Source organism: Lissotriton helveticus, chromosome 9, assembly GCF_964261635.1.
Source record: "Lissotriton helveticus chromosome 9, aLisHel1.1, whole genome shotgun sequence".
Lineage (NCBI taxonomy): Eukaryota > Metazoa > Chordata > Amphibia > Caudata > Salamandridae > Lissotriton > Lissotriton helveticus.
This window is the reverse complement of record NC_136070.1, coordinates 1058273450-1058300612: the sequence shown is the minus strand read 5'-3', so window position 1 is coordinate 1058300612 and position 27163 is coordinate 1058273450. Positions and strand designations below refer to the sequence as shown.

Genomic DNA, 27163 nt, shown 5'->3' with positions numbered 1-27163 from the left:
CTTATTGATTTAATGCTTGTCTTTGACCTCATACAGTGCTCAGCTGTTTTTTGGCTAGGTTCGCTGTATAGAAAGACCCTCTACATACATATATACACAGAACTAGTGAGTAGAGAATGAATAGGTGACCCCCATAAAGTTCACTTATATCATACTCAAATGTTTGGCAAGTTATCAAAACTATCCTAATGCTGAGAGCAAATCTTAATGTATTAAGTTCTGATAACTAATCTACCACGATTCTATGGACACCCATATCCAGGACATCATCAGACTGCTAACTTATAAGTGTAAAAAAGAAAAGGTAGCAGGCCTTTTCCATCAGTGCATCCAGGAGCTGGAACTACATCCCTGTATCCATCAAGACCAGCGCAGAGCTGCTCCAGTTAAAAAAAAAAGTTGAAGACTAACCTCTTTAGAGAACACTAGAGTACAAAGTATTAACCATCTACAACCCAGCTACCACTACTGTTACTTGTTGAGTTTATGCTTGTCTTTGACCCTATACAGCACTCCTCGGTCTTTTCCTAGGTTTGCTCTACAGAAATACCATATGCATACATACATATATATATACAGGATGTAAGAAATGTGCTGTGGAACGTCAGTAAATCAAGCTTTCATTAATGGGGAACATCAGACAAAATCTTTAAACAAAATCAATACCCAGTGTTTTACAGTGCGAAGCTTTGGCCTTCGTCCTCCAGGGTTTGTTTATTCTGTGAATTCTTCAGAGTAGGGTTATTGTATTTAACCTTAGAAATACTCATACGGCAGCAATGCAATTGGTTAATGTAATTATTTGGAAGCTGCCAAAGGGATTTTTGGGCCACACAGAACTTTTTCATTCAGACATAACAAGGAAAAGCTGGAGGCTCAACAGCAACATTCACAACAAGTAGAAGTTCGATATGGAGATGCCAAAGGTCATGATGCAGCCTATAATGCTTGTAAACATTGTAGTAGTAGGACCTAGTGATATAGGTTTATGGCTCTGAATTTGCCTTCCAGGTTATCGACAAATATGTTTTAGGAACATTCTTTCTCTTTTGTGTTGCTGTGTGTGTGTTCTTGATTTTCTGTTAATAAGTGCTATGTGTTGGACATACATAGAAATATTTACAGGGGGTACTGTAAACACACTGAACTGGTAAAAGTGACAACTATTCCAGTAAAACACCCAGCTAGCTCGAAAACCCTTCAAATTGACCATAAAATATATACTCTTTCAGGCATATTTACAAGCCCCTATCGCCACCACAACTTCTTTTTTCTTGATGTTGTTGTGGCGATGGGGGCTTCGCTTTATACACAAGGCGGCGTTAAGCCATTTAATGTGGCTTAACAACGCCTTGTGAATAAGGCACCCTTTCACGCTATACTTAGCGTGAAAGGGGTGGGCAGTGGGTGTTATGGTGGGCGTTCCACTGCAACACCCATTGCTTTTGACGCTGCCCTGTATTTACAAGGGTGGTGTAAATATGGGGCAGGGCAAACATTAAGACCAGGGACACATGGTCTTACCCTGGGGCAACGAGGAGAAATGTTTAATTTCTCCTAGTTTTTGCTGTTTCCATGTGTGCTGTGTTGTGCAGCACACATAGAAATTTCAAAACGCCATATCAGATTGATTATGTGCAGGAAGGGACACCTCCTGCACATAAACAATCATTCCCCTAAATGTAGGCACCCTTGCTCTATGGTGCAACGGTGCCTATGTTGGCGCTAGGCAGATAAATTAGTGCCAGTGCAGGGGGAAACACAAGGCTGCACTGTATTCTTGTAAGTACGATGCATCCTTGCGTTTCAGAAGTGGCGGAGCGCGGTGTTAAGCCAAGGAGACCAACGCTGCACTCTGCCACTTCCTTGTAAATATGCCCCTTTGTTTTACATTTGAGGCTCAGTTCTAGTTCGAGGTGGCATGTTTTTTGTGCTTTGTACGTTAAAGTCAGTAATTTTAACGCACTACTGTAAAACGTGAGTTTTGTTTGTCAGTGATGTAGATTTTTCTTGGAAGCATAGATGGAAATGTCTCAGTTCCAGACAGGGAGAGGCGAATTCTGTTTCAAACTTTACGTTCACCACCAACACTAGCAAAACAAAGAAATCAGCCCAGGAAAAGAGGTGAAATGATAAATAAAATGACATTATCCAAAAATCACAGAGTTTTTAAATATTTAGGAGCAAGGAATCCCTAGAATACTGTTCAAAAAATGTCACAGGACCTTTAAGCAGTGGTCATAAACTTCTCTCTAACGGATATTGTTAGAAATTGGGTTTCTGGTTGGCAGAGGAATGCACCCTGTCCAAGGAGACCCCAATCCTAGTCAGGGTAAGCTATATACACGCTAAAAGATAACCCGTGCTCTTCCTCTGGTAGTTTGAAATACAGCATTCAGGCTTATCTAAAGAGTCATAGTGTAAAGTATTTGTGCAACACATACACACACAGTAACACAATGAAAACACCACAAAAATACTTCACACTGGTTTAGTAAAATAGACAATAATTTTATACATAAATGAAGACCAAAACGACAAAGATCCAATAAGTAGAAGTTGAGATATGACTTTTTAAAGAATAAAAGTGTTTCTAGTGCTTAGAAGCAATAAGTGCCTGTGGGGTTATCTGGTCACACTAGAGCAGGGCAAAGTCACCAGGTCAAGCCCACTGCGATTGAGCACTGGCTGGGAGGGAAGAGCCACGCAGGCTCAGTGAACACAGTAACTTGATTGTGGTCGTAACAGCGAGATGCAGGGTGCGCGCAGTCAAGCGATGCATTAATGTTGATCCTGCAGTGTTGGAGATGCATTGGTTCCGGAGACAAAGCACCAAAGCCGAGAGGCATTTCTTCTGATGCGATGGGTCAGGTTTCTCCATGCAGTCGAGGGGATGCGTCAATCTCAATCACTGCTGCGGCGGTGATGCGCGGTTCCGATGCATCGGGTTCTGGAGGCGGTGCGTTAGTTCAGAGTGTGATGCACCGATTCTACTCCCGCAACAAGGTCAATGTGCCGGCTCTGTTCCAAGCAGAGTGGAAATGTGTTGATTTCTCTGGTGCAAGTATTTGGGTCCACTTCCAGTGAACCAGACACAGGAGCAGGGTAGAGACTTTCATAGCCCTGAGTCTCAAGCAACAGAAGGCAAGCTAACAAGCCGTTGGAGATCACTTTAGTTACAGGGCAGAGTCCAACTCTCCCTCAGCAGGGTCAGGGAGAAGTAGGCAGCAGGGCAGCAGAGTGTCAATCCTTGTAGCTGCATAGCAGTTCTTCTGGCAGAGGTTTTTTATAGGTCCAGAAGTGTCTGATTTGGTGGGGTCCGAGTCCCAGTACTTATACCCAGTTCTGCCTTCGTTGTTTTTAAATTGAGCAAAGAAATCCCTACAACATGTTCAGAAAAATGTCACACAACCTTTAAGCAGCTGTCATAAACGTCTTTCTTGTGGATATTGTTAAGAATTGGGGGGCAGATGTACAATTACTGGCGCATCCCTGCAACTTAGCAGGGATGTGCCAGTAATTGTGCGCCGCAGCTCCGTCACCCATGATGCGCCGCATTTACAATGTGGCGCACCATGGGGCCAAAACGGCACAGATGCGTCACGCATCTATGCCGTAAAGGTGGCGCATTGCTGGAGCTGCGTCACAAGCACGACGCAGCTCCAGCAATGCCCTGGGGGGTCCTATTCTTTCAATGCTGCCTCAAGCCTTACGCCTGCTTCAAGCAGGCGCAGGGTTTTGACGCAGCATTGGCCTAAAAGTGACTGAGTGAAATCTTGTAGATTTGCAAATCTTGGCGATATGCAAATCAGCTCTGACCCTGTTGCCCCATGGGAACAGTCCAGTCCGAACTACAAAAGCCATGTCCTTCCCAGAACGGAATCAAGCATCCGAGGACCGGACCGGTTTCGAGGTAACACCTCTCTTCAGCCCGGCTAGCTTGACTCCAAGTGGTGTGGAGTGCCTGGGACCCACGTCTGGGCATCCCCAGCGCACTTAGGGCGGCAATTGCAAAAACAACAAGTGATGGACTGAATGTGGATCAATGTCACACACTCCCCCAGTCAAAAGATCTGGGCCCAAATCCATCGTTTTTTTGCACTCCACACCACCCTGGGTTAGACAATGGCGATATGCAAATCAGCTCTGACCCTGTTGCCCCATGGGAACAGTCCAGTCCGAACTACAAAAGCCATGTCCTTCCCAGAACGGAATCAAGTATCCGAGGACCGGACCGGTTTCGAGGTAACACCTCTCTTCAGCCCGGCTAGCTTGACTCCAAGTGGTGTGGAGTGCCTGGGACCCACGTTTGGGCATCCCCAGCGCACTTAGGGCGGCAATTGCAAAAACAACAAGTGATGGACTGAATGTGGATCAATGTCACACACTCCCCCAGTCAAAAGATCTCGGCCCAAATCCATCGTTTTTTTGCACTCCACACCACCCTGGGTTAGACAATGGCGATATGCAAATCAGCTCTGACCCTGTTGCCCCATGGGAACAGTCCAGTCCGAACTACAAAAGCCATGTCCTTCCCAGAACGGAATCAAGCATCCGAGGACCGGACCGGTTTCGAGGTAACACCTCTCTTCAGCCCGGCTAGCTTGACTCCAAGTGGTGTGGAGTGCCTGGGACCCACGTCTGGGCATCCCCAGCGCACTTAGGGCGGCAATTGCAACAACAACAAGTGATGGACTGAATGTGGATCAATGTCACACACTCCCCCAGTCAAAAGATCTGGGCCCAAATCCATCGTTTTTTTGCACTCCACACCACCCTGGGTTAGACAATGGCGATATGCAAATCAGCTCTGACCCTGTTGCCCCATGGGAACAGTCCAGTCCGAACTACAAAAGCCATGTCCTTCCCAGAACGGAATCAAGCATCCGAGGACCGGACCGGTTTCGAGGTAACACCTCTCTTCAGCCCGGCTAGCTTGACTCCAAGTGGTGTGGAGTGCCTGGGACCCACGTCTGGGCATCCCCAGCGCACTTAGGGCGGCAATTGCAAAAACAACAAGTGATGGACTGAATGTGGATCAATGTCACACACTCCCCCAGTCAAAAGATCTGGGCCCAAATCCATCGTTTTTTTGCACTCCACACCACCCTGGGTTAGACAATGGCGATATGCAAATCAGCTCTGACCCTGTTGCCCCATGGGAACAGTCCAGTCCGAACTACAAAAGCCATGTCCTTCCCAGAACGGAATCAAGCATCCGAGGACCGGACCGGTTTCGAGGTAACACCTCTCTTCAGCCCGGCTAGCTTGACTCCAAGTGGTGTGGAGTGCCTGGGACCCACGTCTGGGCATCCCCAGCGCACTTAGGGCGGCAATTGCAAAAACAACAAGTGATGGACTGAATGTGGATCAATGTCACACACTCCCCCAGTCAAAAGATCTGGGCCCAAATCCATCGTTTTTTTGCACTCCACACCACCCTGGGTTAGACAATGGCGATATGCAAATCAGCTCTGACCCTGTTGCCCCATGGGAACAGTCCAGTCCGAACTACAAAAGCCATGTCCTTCCCAGAACGGAATCAAGCATCCGAGGACCGGACCGGTTTCGAGGTAACACCTCTCTTCATCCCGGCTAGCTTGACTCCAAGTGGTGTGGAGTGCCTGGGACCCACGTCTGGGCATCCCCAGCGCACTTAGGGCGGCAATTGCAACAACAACAAGTGATGGACTGAATGTGGATCAATGTCACACACTCCCCCAGTCAAAAGATCTGGGCCCAAATCCATCGTTTTTTTGCACTCCACACCACCCTGGGTTAGACAATGGCGATATGCAAATCAGCTCTGACCCTGTTGCCCCATGGGAACAGTCCAGTCCGAACTACAAAAGCCATGTCCTTCCCAGAACGGAATCAAGCATCCGAGGACCGGACCGGTTTCGAGGTAACACCTCTCTTCAGCCCGGCTAGCTTGACTCCAAGTGGTGTGGAGTGCCTGGGACCCACGTCTGGGCATCCCCAGCGCACTTAGGGCGGCAATTGCAAAAACAACAAGTGATGGACTGAATGTGGATCAATGTCACACACTCCCCCAGTCAAAAGATCTGGGCCCAAATCCATCGTTTTTTTGCACTCCACACCACCCTGGGTTAGACAATGGCGATATGCAAATCAGCTCTGACCCTGTTGCCCCATGGGAACAGTCCAGTCCGAACTACAAAAGCCATGTCCTTCCCAGAACGGAATCAAGCATCCGAGGACCGGACCGGTTTCGAGGTAACACCTCTCTTCAGCCCGGCTAGCTTGACTCCAAGTGGTGTGGAGTGCCTGGGACCCACGTCTGGGCATCCCCAGCGCACTTAGGGCGGCAATTGCAAAAACAACAAGTGATGGACTGAATGTGGATCAATGTCACACACTCCCCCAGTCAAAAGATCTGGGCCCAAATCCATCGTTTTTTTGCACTCCACACCACCCTGGGTTAGACAATGGCGATATGCAAATCAGCTCTGACCCTGTTGCCCCATGGAAACAGTCCAGTCCGAACTACAAAAGCCATGTCCTTCCCAGAACGGAATCAAGCATCCGAGGACCGGACCGGTTTCGAGGTAACACCTCTCTTCAGCCCGGCTAGCTTGACTCCAAGTGGTGTGGAGTGCCTGGGACCCACGTCTGGGCATCCCCAGCGCACTTAGGGCGGCAATTGCAACAACAACAAGTGATGGACTGAATGTGGATCAATGTCACACACTCCCCCAGTCAAAAGATCTGGGCCCAAATCCATCGTTTTTTTGCACTCCACACCACCCTGGGTTAGACAATGGCGATATGCAAATCAGCTCTGACCCTGTTGCCCCATGGGAACAGTCCAGTCCGAACTACAAAAGCCATGTCCTTCCCAGAACGGAATCAAGCATCCGAGGACCGGACCGGTTTCGAGGTAACACCTCTCTTCAGCCCGGCTAGCTTGACTCCAAGTGGTGTGGAGTGCCTGGGACCCACGTCTGGGCATCCCCAGCGCACTTAGGGCGGCAATTGCAAAAACAACAAGTGATGGACTGAATGTGGATCAATGTCACACACTCCCCCAGTCAAAAGATCTGGGCCCAAATCCATCGTTTTTTTGCACTCCACACCACCCTGGGTTAGACAATGGCGATATGCAAATCAGCTCTGACCCTGTTGCCCCATGGGAACAGTCCAGTCCGAACTACAAAAGCCATGTCCTTCCCAGAACGGAATCAAGCATCCGAGGACCGGACCGGTTTCGAGGTAACACCTCTCTTCAGCCCGGCTAGCTTGACTCCAAGTGGTGTGGAGTGCCTGGGACCCACGTCTGGGCATCCCCAGCGCACTTAGGGCGGCAATTGCAAAAACAACAAGTGATGGACTGAATGTGGATCAATGTCACACACTCCCCCAGTCAAAAGATCTGGGCCCAAATCCATCGTTTTTTTGCACTCCACACCACCCTGGGTTAGACAATGGCGATATGCAAATCAGCTCTGACCCTGTTGCCCCATGGGAACAGTCCAGTCCGAACTACAAAAGCCATGTCCTTCCCAGAACGGAATCAAGCATCCGAGGACCGGACCGGTTTCGAGGTAACACCTCTCTTCAGCCCGGCTAGCTTGACTCCAAGTGGTGTGGAGTGCCTGGGACCCACGTCTGGGCATCCCCAGCGCACTTAGGGCGGCAATTGCAAAAACAACAAGTGATGGACTGAATGTGGATCAATGTCACACACTCCCCCAGTCAAAAGATCTGGGCCCAAATCCATCGTTTTTTTGCACTCCACACCACCCTGGGTTAGACAATGGCGATATGCAAATCAGCTCTGACCCTGTTGCCCCATGGGAACAGTCCAGTCCGAACTACAAAAGCCATGTCCTTCCCAGAACGGAATCAAGCATCCGAGGACCGGACCGGTTTCGAGGTAACACCTCTCTTCAGCCCGGCTAGCTTGACTCCAAGTGGTGTGGAGTGCCTGGGACCCACGTCTGGGCATCCCCAGCGCACTTAGGGCGGCAATTGCAAAAACAACAAGTGATGGACTGAATGTGGATCAATGTCACACACTCCCCCAGTCAAAAGATCTGGGCCCAAATCCATCGTTTTTTTGCACTCCACACCACCCTGGGTTAGACAATGGCGATATGCAAATCAGCTCTGACCCTGTTGCCCCATGGGAACAGTCCAGTCCGAACTACAAAAGCCATGTCCTTCCCAGAACGGAATCAAGCATCCGAGGACCGGACCGGTTTCGAGGTAACACCTCTCTTCAGCCCGGCTAGCTTGACTCCAAGTGGTGTGGAGTGCCTGGGACCCACGTCTGGGCATCCCCAGCGCACTTAGGGCGGCAATTGCAACAACAACAAGTGATGGACTGAATGTGGATCAATGTCACACACTCCCCCAGTCAAAAGATCTGGGCCCAAATCCATCGTTTTTTTGCACTCCACACCACCCTGGGTTAGACAATGGCGATATGCAAATCAGCTCTGACCCTGTTGCCCCATGGGAACAGTCCAGTCCGAACTACAAAAGCCATGTCCTTCCCAGAACGGAATCAAGCATCCGAGGACCGGACCGGTTTCGAGGTAACACCTCTCTTCAGCCCGGCTAGCTTGACTCCAAGTGGTGTGGAGTGCCTGGGACCCACGTCTGGGCATCCCCAGCGCACTTAGGGCGGCAATTGCAAAAACAACAAGTGATGGACTGAATGTGGATCAATGTCACACACTCCCCCAGTCAAAAGATCTGGGCCCAAATCCATCGTTTTTTTGCACTCCACACCACCCTGGGTTAGACAATGGCGATATGCAAATCAGCTCTGACCCTGTTGCCCCATGGGAACAGTCCAGTCCGAACTACAAAAGCCATGTCCTTCCCAGAACGGAATCAAGCATCCGAGGACCGGACCGGTTTCGAGGTAACACCTCTCTTCAGCCCGGCTAGCTTGACTCCAAGTGGTGTGGAGTGCCTGGGACCCACGTCTGGGCATCCCCAGCGCACTTAGGGCGGCAATTGCAACAACAACAAGTGATGGACTGAATGTGGATCAATGTCACACACTCCCCCCGTCAAAAGATCTGGGCCCAAATCCATCGTTTTTTTGCACTCCACACCACCCTGGGTTAGACAATGGCGATATGCAAATCAGCTCTGACCCTGTTGCCCCATGGGAACAGTCCAGTCCGAACTACAAAAGCCATGTCCTTCCCAGAACGGAATCAAGCATCCGAGGACCGGACCGGTTTCGAGGTAACACCTCTCTTCAGCCCGGCTAGCTTGACTCCAAGTGGTGTGGAGTGCCTGGGACCCACGTCTGGGCATCCCCAGCGCACTTAGGGCGGCAATTGCAAAAACAACAAGTGATGGACTGAATGTGGATCAATGTCACACACTCCCCCAGTCAAAAGATCTGGGCCCAAATCCATCGTTTTTTTGCACTCCACACCACCCTGGGTTAGACAATGGCGATATGCAAATCAGCTCTGACCCTGTTGCCCCATGGGAACAGTCCAGTCCGAACTACAAAAGCCATGTCCTTCCCAGAACGGAATCAAGCATCCGAGGACCGGACCGGTTTCGAGGTAACACCTCTCTTCAGCCCGGCTAGCTTGACTCCAAGTGGTGTGGAGTGCCTGGGACCCACGTCTGGGCATCCCCAGCGCACTTAGGGCGGCAATTGCAAAAACAACAAGTGATGGACTGAATGTGGATCAATGTCACACACTCCCCCAGTCAAAAGATCTGGGCCCAAATCCATCGTTTTTTTGCACTCCACACCACCCTGGGTTAGACAATGGCGATATGCAAATCAGCTCTGACCCTGTTGCCCCATGGGAACAGTCCAGTCCGAACTACAAAAGCCATGTCCTTCCCAGAACGGAATCAAGCATCCGAGGACCGGACCGGTTTCGAGGTAACACCTCTCTTCAGCCCGGCTAGCTTGACTCCAAGTGGTGTGGAGTGCCTGGGACCCACGTCTGGGCATCCCCAGCGCACTTAGGGCGGCAATTGCAACAACAACAAGTGATGGACTGAATGTGGATCAATGTCACACACTCCCCCAGTCAAAAGATCTGGGCCCAAATCCATCGTTTTTTTGCACTCCACACCACCCTGGGTTAGACAATGGCGATATGCAAATCAGCTCTGACCCTGTTGCCCCATGGGAACAGTCCAGTCCGAACTACAAAAGCCATGTCCTTCCCAGAACGGAATCAAGCATCCGAGGACCGGACCGGTTTCGAGGTAACACCTCTCTTCAGCCCGGCTAGCTTGACTCCAAGTGGTGTGGAGTGCCTGGGACCCACGTCTGGGCATCCCCAGCGCACTTAGGGCGGCAATTGCAAAAACAACAAGTGATGGACTGAATGTGGATCAATGTCACACACTCCCCCAGTCAAAAGATCTGGGCCCAAATCCATCGTTTTTTTGCACTCCACACCACCCTGGGTTAGACAATGGCGATATGCAAATCAGCTCTGACCCTGTTGCCCCATGGGAACAGTCCAGTCCGAACTACAAAAGCCATGTCCTTCCCAGAACGGAATCAAGCATCCGAGGACCGGACCGGTTTCGAGGTAACACCTCTCTTCAGCCCGGCTAGCTTGACTCCAAGTGGTGTGGAGTGCCTGGGACCCACGTCTGGGCATCCCCAGCGCACTTAGGGCGGCAATTGCAACAACAACAAGTGATGGACTGAATGTGGATCAATGTCACACACTCCCCCCGTCAAAAGATCTGGGCCCAAATCCATCGTTTTTTTGCACTCCACACCACCCTGGGTTAGACAATGGCGATATGCAAATCAGCTCTGACCCTGTTGCCCCATGGGAACAGTCCAGTCCGAACTACAAAAGCCATGTCCTTCCCAGAACGGAATCAAGCATCCGAGGACCGGACCGGTTTCGAGGTAACACCTCTCTTCAGCCCGGCTAGCTTGACTCCAAGTGGTGTGGAGTGCCTGGGACCCACGTCTGGGCATCCCCAGCGCACTTAGGGCGGCAATTGCAAAAACAACAAGTGATGGACTGAATGTGGATCAATGTCACACACTCCCCCAGTCAAAAGATCTGGGCCCAAATCCATCGTTTTTTTGCACTCCACACCACCCTGGGTTAGACAATGGCGATATGCAAATCAGCTCTGACCCTGTTGCCCCATGGGAACAGTCCAGTCCGAACTACAAAAGCCATGTCCTTCCCAGAACGGAATCAAGCATCCGAGGACCGGACCGGTTTCGAGGTAACACCTCTCTTCAGCCCGGCTAGCTTGACTCCAAGTGGTGTGGAGTGCCTGGGACCCACGTCTGGGCATCCCCAGCGCACTTAGGGCGGCAATTGCAAAAACAACAAGTGATGGACTGAATGTGGATCAATGTCACACACTCCCCCAGTCAAAAGATCTGGGCCCAAATCCATCGTTTTTTTGCACTCCACACCACCCTGGGTTAGACAATGGCGATATGCAAATCAGCTCTGACCCTGTTGCCCCATGGGAACAGTCCAGTCCGAACTACAAAAGCCATGTCCTTCCCAGAACGGAATCAAGCATCCGAGGACCGGACCGGTTTCGAGGTAACACCTCTCTTCAGCCCGGCTAGCTTGACTCCAAGTGGTGTGGAGTGCCTGGGACCCACGTCTGGGCATCCCCAGCGCACTTAGGGCGGCAATTGCAAAAACAACAAGTGATGGACTGAATGTGGATCAATGTCACACACTCCCCCAGTCAAAAGATCTGGGCCCAAATCCATCGTTTTTTTGCACTCCACACCACCCTGGGTTAGACAATGGCGATATGCAAATCAGCTCTGACCCTGTTGCCCCATGGGAACAGTCCAGTCCGAACTACAAAAGCCATGTCCTTCCCAGAACGGAATCAAGCATCCGAGGACCGGACCGGTTTCGAGGTAACACCTCTCTTCAGCCCGGCTAGCTTGACTCCAAGTGGTGTGGAGTGCCTGGGACCCACGTCTGGGCATCCCCAGCGCACTTAGGGCGGCAATTGCAAAAACAACAAGTGATGGACTGAATGTGGATCAATGTCACACACTCCCCCAGTCAAAAGATCTGGGCCCAAATCCATCGTTTTTTTGCACTCCACACCACCCTGGGTTAGACAATGGCGATATGCAAATCAGCTCTGACCCTGTTGCCCAGACGTGGGTCCCAGGCACTCCACACCACTTGGAGTCAAGCTAGCCGGGCTGAAGAGAGGTGTTACCTCGAAACCGGTCCGGTCCTCGGATGCTTGATTCCGGTCTGGGAAAGATATGGCTGTTGTAGTTCGGACTGGACTGTTCCCATGGGGCAACAGGGTCAGAGCTGATTTGCATAAAGCCATTATCTGACCCAGGGTGGTGTGGAGTGCAAAAAAACGATGGATTTGGGCCCAGATCTTTTGACTGGGGGAGTGTGTGACATTGATCCACATTCAGTCCATCACTTGTTGTTTTTTGCACTTTCTAAAAGTGGCATTTCTAAAATAGAAATGTTAAATTAAACTTTACTAGTAAAAAGGATTTATCATTACCATTCCAAAGATATAAAACATGACACAGGTACTCCTTTCTAATCAGGAATTACAGCTAAAAACTTAAAAGTACATGTCCTACCTTTTTTACCTACGCAGTACCCTGCCCTCTGGGCTACCTAGGTCCTACCTTAGGGTTGACTTATGTGTAATAAAAGAGGAGTTTATGGCTTGGCAAATAGATTTAAATGCTAAGTTGAGGTGGCAGTAAAACTGTGCACACAGGCTCTGCAGTGGCTGGACTGAGACCATTTTAAAAGGCAATTTTTGTGGGTGGCACAATCAGTGCTGGATACCCACTAGTAGCATTTAATTTACATGCTCTGTGTATCTGTTATACCACTTTACAAGGGGCTTACCAATGCATTAAATATTCTAATTGTGTATACACCAATGTAACCATGTCCTAAGTCCTAAGGCCAACAAAAACAATGAGCACAAATAAGAGGTAAGGAGGTAAACAGTTTGTGGGAAGACCACCCTCCACAACTTCTTTGCATGTAGCATTTCCTGCTTCAAATTTCAAAGTTAGATATAGGCTCAAAGACAGACATTGTGCTGTTTTTGTTTTCATTTAACAGCAGAATATTTTTGAACTGAGAAACTGCTGAAAATGCATATCTAATTGCTTTAACAAACAACTTAATGGCCTCATTATTGTGTTGATCTAAGAGGGCAGCAATATTCGGTTTAGCAACTCAGAAAGATGAGAAAATTATTGATGATCTTGCTCACTCACTAAATTGTTGCCGGTCCGAGAGGAAGGATTTAAACAGTGATAAGGCAGCACCGGCTATGCCTATTTCTTGGACACAATGTATTAGGAGGCTTTGATCCACCGTATTGAACACTGCCGAAAGATCCAGTAGGATCAGTGCCACCATGCCTCCCTTATCTACAGAGTGTCTGATTTCTTCTGATGCCGTGATCAGTGCCAGCTTGGTGCTATGTCCACTTCGGAAACCATATTGAGATGGATCCAGAATGTCATTGCTAAGGATAAATGTAGTCAATTCTTGGTTTATAAATTTTTCCAGAAGTTTTGCTGGTGGTGGCAGGCGGGCAATAGGATGATAATTGCCTGGGTCTGTTTTATCCAAGTTGGCTCTTTTTAAAAGTCGTAAAATGTAGGACTTTTTTCATTTTTTAGGGAAAATACTGGTTTTAGGAGGGCATTGGGTACTTACTTAAATGATGTAACAACAATTCCTCTCTTGTTGTAGCAGTTCAGAAACATCATGGTGAAGCAGCAGCATCTTTCATCAATATCTGTTAGGAATCCACAACATTTTTCAAGCTAGTGTATTCTTCATCAGACTTCTCAATGCTGGATATAAGCATGCATATAGATGTACTTATGTCTACATGGTTTAATGTAGAATGAACTTCGACAATATGTGGATCATCAAATAAATTAATCTGCTATTGCCTCAAGATCCAAATTAGTTGACTCATTTTATTTTCCAAGTAGAAAAGCAGCAGCTCTCACTCTAGTTTGCTCCATGATTGATCACAGATAGGTCTTGTTGTGTCGAAGGCAAGGAAATGAATGCTCATATTTATTTATTTATTTGTATAGCGCATCTTATACCCTAAGGCGTCTAGGCGCTTGTCATCCAACATCCTGCCCGCAGTAAGATACAGAAGTGCTTGGGAATAGCTTCGGGGATGGCTTTAGGATCTTGACGTTTGATAGTGTTAGCGCTGCAGGTGGCCAAGCGTAGAGTGGCTATGACGTGGGGAGGGAAGCGAGCACCAACTGTCAAGCTATGGTTACAGGACATGGCGTATTGTCGTGACCAACTGACCTGTTACTATGAAGAATTGCCAGAAACCTCAAGGCCTAGGGATGTGTGGGGACCGTATACATTGTACATGTTGTCGAGGGTAGCGGAGGAGGGGAGCCCTTAGATCATGACTGGTATGAATGACAGCCTCGGATGAATGTGAGCGATATGAAGGTGACTTATCCGTGCACAGTTTATCGATGGAATTTCACAGATGGTTCATTGCTTTATCGCCCATCACGGACTGATATTTCAACACGCCCTAGGAGTTGTTATATGTCCTTCTCTGGATGCACACTTTAACATGAAATATGCCAAGATTAGATCTGAAACCTGAAATGTTGACTGGGGGGTTGATTTATGGTTACGTATTGTTAGGTTACCTATGAAAAGAGACTGCTTACTATATGCACTAGAATACTTGCGAGACTCAGCTTCCGTATTATTACCTGCTATTCTTTACCTTCCTTATATGAATGGAGATGATACGTTTTTGGATGCGATGCACGATGGATGCATTTTGCGGCCGGCCCATGTTTGGGTTGTAGGCCTGAGGCTGTGTTCTTGTACTTTGACCAATAAAAGTCTTTAATAAAAAAAAAATACAAAAAAATACAGAAGTGCTAAAGACTAAAGATATAACAGAAATTATGCCTTAAAAAGCCAAGTCTTCAGACTCTTCCTGAAAAAGATTAGGTCAGGCGAGTTTTTAAGTCTGCATGGCAGATGATTCCACAATCTGACCGTGATATTTAAAAACCTTTTGCCACCCCAGTTAGAAAGTCGTGATTTGGGGACCTACACCAACATGTGTGAGGAGGACCACAGCATTCTGGTTGGTGTATACCAGCGAAACTGGTCAATCAGAAATGCAGGGCCCTGGTTATGCAGTGCCTTAAAGGCAATGCAAAGTGCCTTAAATTAATCTGTTTTCCACTGGAAGCCAGTGCAGAGCATTGAGGGCCACCTCTGCAGAAGAATATTTTGGCAATCCAATGAGCAGTCAGGCCGCAGAGTTCTGTATAACCTGCAGTTTAACAAGAACATCTTTGTTCATTCCAATCAGAAGTCCATTGTATTAGTCCAGTCTTGACAGAACTAGTGCAGAGACCACTGTTTTCTGCAGGTCCAGTGGTATAAAAGGGACATTTATCCTCAGGACCTTCAGAGTATAACAGGTAGATGAGGTAATCGCTTTCACATGGTGGGAGAAGGACAGGGTGGTGTCAAAGATGACTCCCAGATTTTTAGTCTTGGTGACTGCCTAATTCTGTAGGTCACCAGATGGGGACCAGAAGGATAAATCTCTGCCAAAAAGAAGAACCTGCGTCTAATTAGAGTTCGACTTGAGACAGTTTTCTGACATTCATCTACTCACCTGTTGCATACAGGCATGAACGTTATGGACTGTGTTGCGGGAATCTTTTGAAATGGAAACTATAAATTGGGTGTCATCAGCATGACACCATAGCAAATCCATAGGATTTGATAAGTCTGGCCAGGGGCACCACATATAGATAAAAAAGGGTTGGCTCATGGATGAGCCCTGTGGAACCGCACACTGAAGATTGAAACTCTGAGAACTGAGACCATCCATTTCCACAAATTGTTGCCGGTCCGAGAGGAAGGATTTAAACAGTGATAAGGCAGCACCGGCTATGCCTATTTCTTGGACGCAATGTATTAGGAGGCTGTGATCCACCGTATTGAACACTGCCGAAAGATCCAGTAGGATCAGTGCCACCATGCCTCCCTTATCTACAGAGTGTCTTATTTCTTCTGATGCCGTGATCAGTGCCAGCTTGGTGCTATGTCCACTTCGGAAACCATATTGAGATGGATCCAGAATGTCATTGCTAAGGATAAATGTAGTCAATTCTTGGTTTATACATTTTCCAGAAGTTTTGCTGGTGGTGGCAGGCGGGCAATAGGATGATAATTGCCTGGGTCTGTTTTATCCAAGTTGGCTCTTTTTAAAAGTCTTAAAATGTAGAACTTTTTTCATTTTTTAGGGAATATACTGGTTTTAGGAGGGCATGGGTTCAACGGTGAGCCGGATTTGGCAGCGGAAAAAAGTTTGGTGACCTGCTGGTATGTTATAGGTGGGAACTCATAAAGATGTGCAGAGTCGGGGCTTTAATAATTATTAATGTCATGTAGGTCCAGACTTTCTGCAACAGATGTTGAAAACTGAGGGTGAGAGATAAAAGGAACCTTAGAGTCCTCTAACTCCCCTCTAGCCGTATCAGGGAGTACAAACTGTCTGATGGTATCAACTCCAGATCATGCTGTAAACTTGTCATAACTACAAAGTACCTTACTACAAAAGGTAGAAGCCAAGTATCGCAGAAGGCTTGATCCGGTACATTATCTCTGGGATCTTGCACTCGGCTGAGTTTATAGACTGTAGCGAACAGTTCTTTAGAATTATTCTTTGCTTTTTTAATTTTTTTCTGAAAAATACTTGATTTTAGCATTATGGATCATTCCTTTGTACTGGGCTAATAATTCCTTGTAATGCTCTTTTTCCTTTATATCATAATTATGTCTCTAGTGCCTTTCTTGTCTGTGGTATTGCATTTTAAGAAGTCTAAGCTCTTCTGAAAACCAAAGTTCGGTGGGTGCTGTCCTAGTGATTTTCCCAGCTTTTTGAGGAATTGTTGCTAGAACTGAAGACCCAATCCAGTCAGCTCAAGCTTAATTGATTATTAAACTCAATTTTGTCCACGCAATGCAATTGGTATCGCCTGCAGCTTCCAATAGGAGGCGGCCTATTGGCGGCTGTAGGAGGCAGTGTAAGAGTTAGCATAACTGCTACATGGTCCGATCAAAGTAGTTGCAGGATACTTTTAAATTCCAGGAACGGACAGTCTGAAAAAACAGCGTCCAGGAGAAAACTGGGATAGTCACTCTTCTAACAAGATGTGCAGATCAGAAAGAAAAGTGTTCAAATGGTGACTTTGTTTACTCTGAAGTGCATCAACCACCTGTTTCAAAGAGGTAACATTAGTTCTCTCCTGTTTTGTATTGCATGTCACCGTGGAGCTCTTTCATCAAAGTCTGTCTAATAGAAATCCAGAACACATTTACCGTTTGCTTCTCCTGTAACACACTTTTCAATGTTGGACATATAGTCTGTGCTGTTAACTAGTTCATAGTAACTTTGTCTGTATCTGTCTTCTTGAGACTGGAATACACGAGAAGCTGAATCATCATCCAGATGGCAGAGAAGTATTCTTAGTCTTTTCGGGTCTTCCATTTCCAAGATCATCACTGAAGCTGCAGACACAGTTTTTTCAAAGAAGTTTATATATGTCTCACAGAGTTGTACAATTGTGCCCTTTAGGAATTTTAAATTCACTCTCTGATGTGCTATTTTGACTTTCTCTATGCGAGAAAACAGCATCCCTCTAGCACTTGCCCCTGCTTTACCATCTTCAGAGAAACTTTCTCTAAAAATTCCATAATTTGATCATAGTTGGTGCTCACAGACTTCAAAGATGCTGCATGAACTGTCCATCCAGCTAGACTACATGGGCTCATTGGAATGCTGCTGTCTGTTTGAAAGCTTTGAAACCACGCAAGAATTTTGGGAGAGTTTCTCACAAACAGATGTAATTTTTTATGACATATAAGAAATTCATAGCCACAGGAATTTCATGAGCCTTAGCTTGAACTACTATGTTCAAATAATGTGCATGGCAGTGAACGTAGATGGCTCTGGGTTCTACCTCTTGCAAAGAAGCTTGTTAACCACATGCCATATTAGAAGCTCAATCATAATACTGACCTCAACTCTTTTTAGTGTAGAAGTCAATCTAAAAAGAGTATTATGTTTTCACATATTAAAAGATAGAGATGTGGTGCTAACCACTGTATCAAACCCCCCAAAATAGCTCACATTAAGATACTCAAAAGCTATTTGGAAGCATATAGGGATCTGCTCTCTTACTGATTGTTCTACCTGGCATTCTTGGCGTGGTTCCCCCGAATGTTTTGCCTTCAGACCTGTTTTTGCTGACTGCGGTTTTGCTTCCCTTAGGACTCTCCGCACTTTACCACTGCTAACCAATGATAAAGTCTTTGTGCTCCACCTTAAAACATGTTAGATTGTCTTATACCCAATTGACATATTAAATTTACTTGTAAGTCCCTAGTAAAGTGGAACTACCTGTGCCCAGGGCCTGTAAATTGAATGCTACTAATGGGCCTGCAGCACTGATTGTGCTGCCCACTTAAGTAGCACTTAAAAATGTCTCAGGCCTGCCTTTGTAGCCTTTGTGTTTGTGCAGTTTTAAACTGCCATTTCGACCTGGCAAAGTAAACCTTTTGCCAGGCCCAAACCTTCCTTTTTAATATATATGTCACCTCTAGAGAAGGCCCAGGACTGCTCATGGGCAGGGTACAATTTATTCAAAAAGGTGGATGTATACTTTTAAGTAGTACATGTCCTGGTAGTGAACAATCTCCTAAAGTTGTTTTTCACTACAGCAAGAGCTACCTTTCTCATAGTATAGCATCAGAGTTACCATATTATATTTTATAAGTATAATTTCCAAATGGTAACCGGTAACCACTTCATGTTTGGTGCCTCTGCAGATGTAATTTACAATCCTAGTTTTGAAAATGCCACTTGTAGAAAGTTGTCATTTTCTTGTCTTAGCCATTTTGTGCCTACAGTCTGGGGCACCTGACTGGGTGTGGGTGACAGTTGGGCTTTGTGTATTCCTCCTAGACAGTCACACGCAATGGGGAGTTAAGTGTGACAGGATGGGCCATCAATGACAGGATGGGAGGGAGGAGCGGGGCCCATCCCCACCTACACTTGAATAGGCTGTGTCCTTTCCCCCATACAAAACACTACCCCCTGTATTCATTCTGGAGCCAAGGTCGGGATGGCAGGGCACCTTTGCACTTCAAAGGCATGCCTCTAGAAGCTTCCCCCCACTTTGAAAAGCTCAACTGAGTATAAATAATGGACCTCAGATACCATCACTTCACTACACTTCTGGACCTGTAATTCTGCAAGGAAGAAAGACTGCTACTCTGCTGCTCTGAAGGAACTGCCGCCCTGCTGTACTGACCTGCTGCCCTCTTGCCTCTGGGAGAAGGACTGGATCTGCATCTCTTGAATACAGAACCCAGAGTGACTCCCATACTCCAAAGGCTAGTTGGCTGGCCTCATGATCTGAAACCTCAGGGACACAACAGGCTTCCAACAACCTTGCCCCTGCACCTGGAATCTGCCATCTGTGTGTTTGCCCTGCCAATTTGGCCACCCCAGTCCTGGATACTAGGAAGTGGGCCTAAGATGCTTGAAAGCCTCTGTGGACCCATCAGAACTGACGCATCTCCTCTGCTGTGTGCACAACCTCAAGCAGAACCAACGCATCTTTGCTGCTGGATGGACTAGACCAATCGCAAAGACCTCAGCAGCCCGCAACATCTTCACAACCGCTCCTGCGTAATGCATTGCAGGCCTATGCATTCCTTGTTGACTGCAGCCTCGATGATGACGTACTCCGCATCGCAGTTCTTCTGAACCAGTGTATTGCCCCGACTGCGCACAGCATCCCTGACGCTGGACTTCGTATTGCAAGCTCTGTCGACATGACCCAACACAACAGTGCAGGCCCTCACAATTTAGAGTTGGTTTGTGCCTTATCCGGACAAGGATTGTGGTTACTGTTTTACCAAGACTCAAACCCCAGACAACCAACATCCCATTTTCTCACATTGATATAGCAGCAGTTTCATCTAAAATACCGGAAAATAATTATTCTGCATGAATCTTTTATCAACCTCCGAAGCACACCGTGTGACATAATTGACAACATTTCATTGAGGACTTCATGAGAAGCCCATTAAATCCTGTTTTATCAAGCCATACTGTCAGCTGTGGTCAATCCACTACTGCATAAAGCATTCCATTAGAATATTCATCTGTAAGTTTATGCACAGCAAGTCCTTTCCTAGCCCAAGATGATAGCAATGATAGTACCCATAGAAGTGCACTTCTAACATCCTTCATCTATTTCACACAGCCCTGTGAACAAGAGGCTACATTAGTGCCACCTTTTAGAGCTGCTTGTTTGGTTACAGATGCTCAAATTGATTTGACTTTTGATGGCTACTAAACCTCTTCACATCCTTTATCCAATTTTCAGAGCCTTTTTCAAAAGTCTTGTTGTGCAACCATATCAATCTTATCTCTAGATGATTTGAGTAATAGTAGGCTCATTTGGACAGCAGTCCTACATATTGTACAGAATTTATTTTCACCTCATCAGTGTATTCAATAAAGTGAAGGCTGCGCTAGAAATTGGGTATCTAGTTGGCAGAGGTTTGCGCCCTGTCCAAGTAGGGACCACAAGCCTAGTCAGGGTCAGTCAGATGCACAACCTAAATTACTCTGTGCTTACCCTCTTGTACATTAGCACAGAGTGGTCAGGCTTAACTTAAGATGCAATGTGTAAAGCATTTCTGCACCACTTAATTTTAAGTAACACAGTGAGAGGACCACAAAAAGACTCCAAACCAGTTTGGGAAAATAGATAATATTTATCTGAGTAAAACAAGACCAAAGCGACAAAAATGCTTAGAATTTTTAAAAATGAAATACCAAAACAGTGCTTAGAAGCCAATTGCACTAAACAGTTACGTGAGGTCACACTACACTGAGGTAAATCCAAAGTTCAGGCCGACCGCAGTGGAAACAGGCTGGCTACAGGACTCAGACAGGTCCTGCTGAAGAAATACCTGGGCTGAAGCAAGTGTTAACTTCGAGAGCCTGATGTGTCATCATGGAGCCATGAAAAGAGTTTCCCGTGTTATCGAGCTCCATTGAACTACAGGCGATGTGTCATTCTCAAGCAGTTTTGGTGGTAGGATTGCCGTCGAGCCACACAGATCGTCGGCAGCAGTAGGATCACTGTCATTGTCGAGCCACGTCGGAGGTAGAAACTCTGTTGTTGAGCAGCTGTTGTGTCGAAGGGTGATGCGTTGGCCCTGAGACTTAAAAAACAGGAGCCAAGTCTGCAAGCCCTTGGAGAACCTGGGTGCAAGGACATTGAGAGCAGATCCAGTCCTTCCCAGTCCCAGGCAAGAAGCAGCAGGCCAACACAGCAAAGCAAGTAGCAAAGAGGCAGTCCTTGCTGTAGCACAGCAGTCAGCAATCAGCAGGCTGCAGGCCAACACAGCAATGCAGTTGGCAACGTGGCAGTCCCTCCTACAGCACAGCAGCTCTTCTTCCTGGCAGAATGTCCTTGGTTCCAGCAAAGTTCTGATTTGGTGGACTCGGGGGTCCAGTACTTATACCCAACTGTGCATATGAAGTGGGGAGATATCAAAGAGGCCATTGAAGATCACAAGGTCTCTGCCTTTACTGGCCTGGCTCCAGACATCTACAGCAGGGTATGCAGCTACAGCCCTGTTACGGTGTCAGCTCCTCCTTCCCAATCTACCTCAGGAAGGCCCATCAGCCTGGTGATGGGTCATCAGGACTCACTAGTAGCATTTAATTTAATAGGCCCTAGGCTCACACAGTGCACTTTTCTAGGGACCTTTAAGTAAATTAAATGTGCCAACTGTAAATAAGCCAATGTTACCACATTATAGGAAGAGCACACATGCACTTTCGTACTTATTAGCAGTGGTAAAATGCTCAGAGTCCTAAAGCCAACAAAAAACGAATTCAGCAAAAAGGGGAGGAGGAAGTCAAAAGGTTTGGGGTAAACCTGCTGAAATGGCCATTGTTGCTTGCCATTTTTTCTGGAAAGAGTGGTTACACTGCAGCTATAACCGTAGTTTGTCAATGGCTGTGGTACTTAGCCCAGTCGCTTTGCAAGTTCTAGCGCTAGGACTACTGTGAACGATGGCATCTGCTAGACACGGAGCCCACTGTATTGCTATATGATGCTTTCACAAAAGGTTGTGATCTGATATTGATTTGGTTGTCTCATCATAAGACTGAAGGCATGTCTTTTTACCAGGTATTCATCTAATGAACTTACCTATACTGGGTCTGAATTTTTAATATTATGTCCCTGATTAACTTGTAACTCACAAAAACAGGAAGTGATTATGTAAGTAAAGACAGCAGGAACTATATTTTGGTTTTATTCTGTTGTTGGCTTTACAATATCCAAATTAAAATTACATATCAAGGTAAATCCTCCTCCCTAAAAACACAGCCTCAGAAGGGTGGAAGATTGAATTGGCCTTGCTGGGAGTTGAAATCATAACCTGCCCATTACACCAAATGTATTACATTTAAAAGTGCATTTCAAGTGCAAACTTAGGGGATCATTAGTATGGCGGGCGGACAAACCCGGGAATCGGGACCGCCCGCAATGCTAGCGGCGGTCTCGCACCCTCTATTAGGATGCGCCCACCACACTGGCGGTTGCATTGCGCATTTGAAACATTGCGGCAGGCAGTGCTGAAAGCACCGTCCGCCGCAATGCCACAAAGGCAGGTTGTGCCTTTCAATGCACAACGTGACAGAAACCGCGCGGTGCCTGCCATGTTGTACATTGAAATGCAGGAGGGTACCATAGATACCCCCATGTGCACCCCCCAGAGTCCCTGGGGGCCCGCAACGGGCCCCGGCAAGTAAACTCTGCATGCCTTTCCGTGGCTGCATTGTTTCCGCCCCCATTGTAATATGGCTGGCAGTGTCTCACAGACACCGCCACCATATTGAACCCTTTTCCGCCTGGTCGACTTGTCGACCGGGGGGAAAAGCGGCAGACGGTGTTTCCGTCCGCCACGGACCCGCATGGATGGCAGCAGGATCGCCCCCCGCCGGGCCGGTGGTGACTACCGGCGGGGGTGATCCTCCCACCATCCTAATGGGGACCTTAAGGTTTGATCACTAAATCCAATGCAACTTGCAACTGGATCATAGTACATCAGGCCCATATTTTGTAATCCCTTCTTCCCCATGGAACAAAATTGAGTGCTTTGTGCAATCACGTTTTGAAAATATTTTTCTGTTGTCATGTTTTGCAATAATGAAAGTACTTGAAATCAGGCTACATGGTGACGGTAAACGTGTGATAGTTAAACTGGACTGTCGCATACTGCACAGTGAATATCAACCCAGGACGATATTGCCCCAATTCACGAACCAATGGATAAAGTATGGGGTAATGGGAAAGATACACACAATAAAATGTATGTTATGTTATATCGTCTTGTAAAGCGCAGTTACACCGATTGGTTTCTTGGCGCTGTACAGGTCTGCTGGGCAATCCGGTTTCTCCTGCTGGACCAAATCCTTTGATTTTGGGCATATAATTGCCCCCATATGCATTTATTCCCTTATCTGCCGTTATGTTACTCTAAAATGGGTTCCATACAGGAAAAGAGCACTAAGGACAAATTCCCCAGAAAGGCCTCTCTGCACGTTTTTTTTCCTAGGTGGTTATAAGTTCATAAGAGGTTTTTAGGCAAATGAGGGATAGTTGAAAGGTATTGACCTCCTTATTTGCCACTCCTCCAGATTCATGAAACACCATGAAATGCCTCAACCTTTTGATTCTCCAAGGAGGGTGAGTCTGAGTGCTTTAGCAGGGTGATCCCATTTAAATCAATGGATCTGAACACAATTTTGGGATAGTGAGGATGGTGTTCTGGTTAAGTGATCCTGCTGACGTCTACTGGAGGCATTTTGCTTTTTTGGAGCACGAAGCTAAGCCAAAGAATGATGACACCCTCTAAATGAGATTGTCTCAAGAGGTATGCCATAATACACTATTAAGTCTAAAATGCTTTCTTTTTTTACTTCTTACATTATGTTTACAACAAAGATGTGCAGAAATATCAGACTTCTAAAATGTCTCAAATTGGAGGACACTAGGTTGTAAAAACTCCTAAAGTCAATAAGCTGCATTTTCCTTTTCTATTTAAAGTACATAGCCAAACTCATTAGAATAATTCATCCTTCAAATTCCCTCCTGCAACAGGAGAAAAAAATTACCCAGCTCAGTATGGGATGCAGGAGAGACAACTGAAATGCAGGACAATCATGCAAATATCAGAAGAATTGGCCATCCTTATTTTTTTACCAAGGTGGGTCTAGTATTTTATGTTTCATGGCCATTTATTAAAAATAAATTAGACTGACGCATTTTACTATAGACATGGATAGCCACCTGATACAAAAAGCAAAAGGCACATTTTCTTTAATGAGCAGAAACAGGCTGGTTAAATACCAGCGGTTGCAAAGCCATCCATGGGCAATCCCCTCTAATCTGCTAATTGTTTTGAGGTAGCCTAAACCACCCGAATTTCAGACTCCCTAAAAATATGTTTCCTAATAACATCTTAGTCTACTTATTGGAGGTAGCCAAGAGCTCCTGCTTCCAAGTAGATGAATATCATGCTCAATGCTGACAACCACTCCTGGCTGTTTATTTAAGAGCATATTCCATTCCGGGGCATGCAGTTTTGCTTTTATCACTGTGATATGGGCTCAGTGCTCCAAGCTACACATGACTGTAGAGCCCTAATAAAGGTGAAAAAGTTATTGAGTTGCTTGTGTTCCAGACCAGTCCATGGAGCACCTGGCTGGGCAGTTCACGCTGGACTGTACCTACTGGAGCAGGGTCAACACTGATTTGCATATGGCTGGGTTCAACCTTGGGTAGCATTGTCGGCAAAAAACGATGGGCTGGAGTGCGGTCCCCAGAGATTACCAGTGGACTGATATGAATTCAAGCATTACCTCTGTTACTGTTTGTATCTGTTTCGGTGCAGTGTCCTAGGTGGGACAGGTAAGCCTAGATATGTGTCCCATGCACCCTGTGCCACTAGAATCAAGCCATACTCAACTGATGAGACCTAATAAGGCTGCAGCTAGTCTTGGGTTGGTTGCATTCTGGTTCAGGAAAGACCAGGCCTGGCAGTGGGGCTGGGCCAGGCAGATTTGCATGTGGCTGAGTCCAAATTGAGGTGGCATGGTGTGCAAACTAAGGATGGACTGGAATGCGCCCCAGTGCCACCAATGGCTGAGATCATTCATGCATTCCATCGATCATTTTTTTGTACACTTCAGTGCAAGCCCTAGGTGGAACGGGTATGCCCAGATGTGGGTCCTGTGCACACTGTGATCAAACTATATCTAACTGATGAGCCCTAATAAGGGCAAAACCGGTCTTGGTTTACTTGTGTTCTGGTTCAGTGAGGACCTGGGCTGGCAATTTGGACTGGACTGTTCATATTGGAGCAGGGTCAAGACTGGTTTTCATATGGCTGGGTGCAAAATAATGATGGACTGGAATGCAGCCCCAAGTAATTACCAGTGTCTGAGATTAATTCAAGCATTCCAGCCATCACGTTTTTGCATACTTCGGTCTAATTTTATGCTAATATCAATTTTTAGGAGACAAATAAACAAATCCTTTCATTATTATGAACACTATGAAAGCAAAAGTAGTGTGTCAAAAAAAAGCTTAATTTTCTGAAAACAACTCAATGTATGCCGACAACTTTCTTCTTGGACATGTTCCTGTGTTACTGGCGCATGCTTGCTGCTAGGCTCTAATGCCTTGATTCTTAGGGCATATTCTTTCAAAGAGCGCGCTGCATTATACACTTATACTAAGAACTGGCATAAGAAGACTATTATTTGCCCAGGATCACGCAATTTGGCTTAGTGGGGTAGTTGGGTTTCAAAACACAGACTGTTTGATGAAAAGGCTGCTACCTGGTCAATATGACATTGGATGTCAGCTGCTAAGAATGCCTTTCCCTTGCCCATTACACAAACACACACATTCATTAAAAAAAGCATTTGAGCACCCTGACAAATCCATAATTTATTTCACATATTGAAACAAATAGTTCAGTTGTGCAAGAAAAAAGGCAAATATGGCAACACTGACCTCAGCATACACACCTCCTGGGTCCGGGAAACCTTGCCTTCAGTCACAGCATCCAGGCACTTGGTAGGATTAATCATATAACACAATTTAGTTGAATGCTCTTCCTTGTGAGCCTCACCCCTGTCGCTTCCTGTGGGAAGGGGGCAAATAAATAAACCATGTTCCTGCCATGCGAGAATGTCAGACTCAGAACAAAATTACATGGAATGTGTTTCTATCTCATGCAGACCTGTGGGAGGTGACTACCTGTACGCCTTGAGAAGTTGAGTTGTCTTTGAGCAGCCAGCAGTAGGTAACTGAAATGCTAATATTTATCTCCAAGGTGCCATGATCCCATCACTTCATTTCCAGGGGGGCTGCATTCCTGCTGTCCCATAAAGTCAGCTCCACTGCTATCCATCATAGCTGCTATTCTTTCTTTGATCCTGAATGCTGAAAGACATTCATATAGAAAGACTATCAGAACTCCACTGCCTCGGCAACAAACAGAGGAAAATACATTTTTTCAGCAGTTATCACCTTCAAAACTCCAATCATAAAACATTGTCACAAAAAAACTAAATACATTGAGGACGATTCAAGAATAAGGTGGAATGATGCTTGGTTCCAAGTGCTTAATTGATTTGAGGCTTTTCCTTCAATGCTATTTTGGCAAATCTACTTTCAAAGTAAAGAGCAGAGGTGAGCATTATGTTTTATTAACGTGTACTCAACACCAATTTATCAATAATTGTTCTACAATAGGACTTTTTGAATACTGAGTGTGCAGTCTAATGAGCAGTGCTTAAGGTGTTCTTGATTATATAACTATACGAGTCCCTTAAAACTTGGGAGTAATAAAAATATACAAATAACGATTATTTTGGGGTTATATAATCAAAATATCCTTGGTATAAAGGACCACACGTATTTTGAATCCATACTAGAATTAATCAATTCAAAATATACAAAAAACACCAATTTTTATTTTTTATTTAAAAAAAA

General features: G+C 46.3%; 1 long non-coding RNA gene across 2 annotated transcripts in view; it reads right to left on the bottom strand.

Moving 5' to 3' along the window:
* Nucleotides 1-26601, bottom strand: part of LOC144782193 (uncharacterized) — a 32746-nt gene extending 6145 nt beyond the window's left edge. For both annotated transcript variants that reach the window (XR_013601118.1, XR_013601117.1), the window contains exons 1-2: nucleotides 26426-26601; nucleotides 26180-26309 (exon numbers count right to left, since the gene is read on the bottom strand). This is a non-coding gene — a long non-coding RNA (uncharacterized LOC144782193). The remainder of the gene's footprint in view (nucleotides 1-26179; nucleotides 26310-26425) is intronic.
* Nucleotides 26602-27163: the final 562 nt, after the last annotated feature.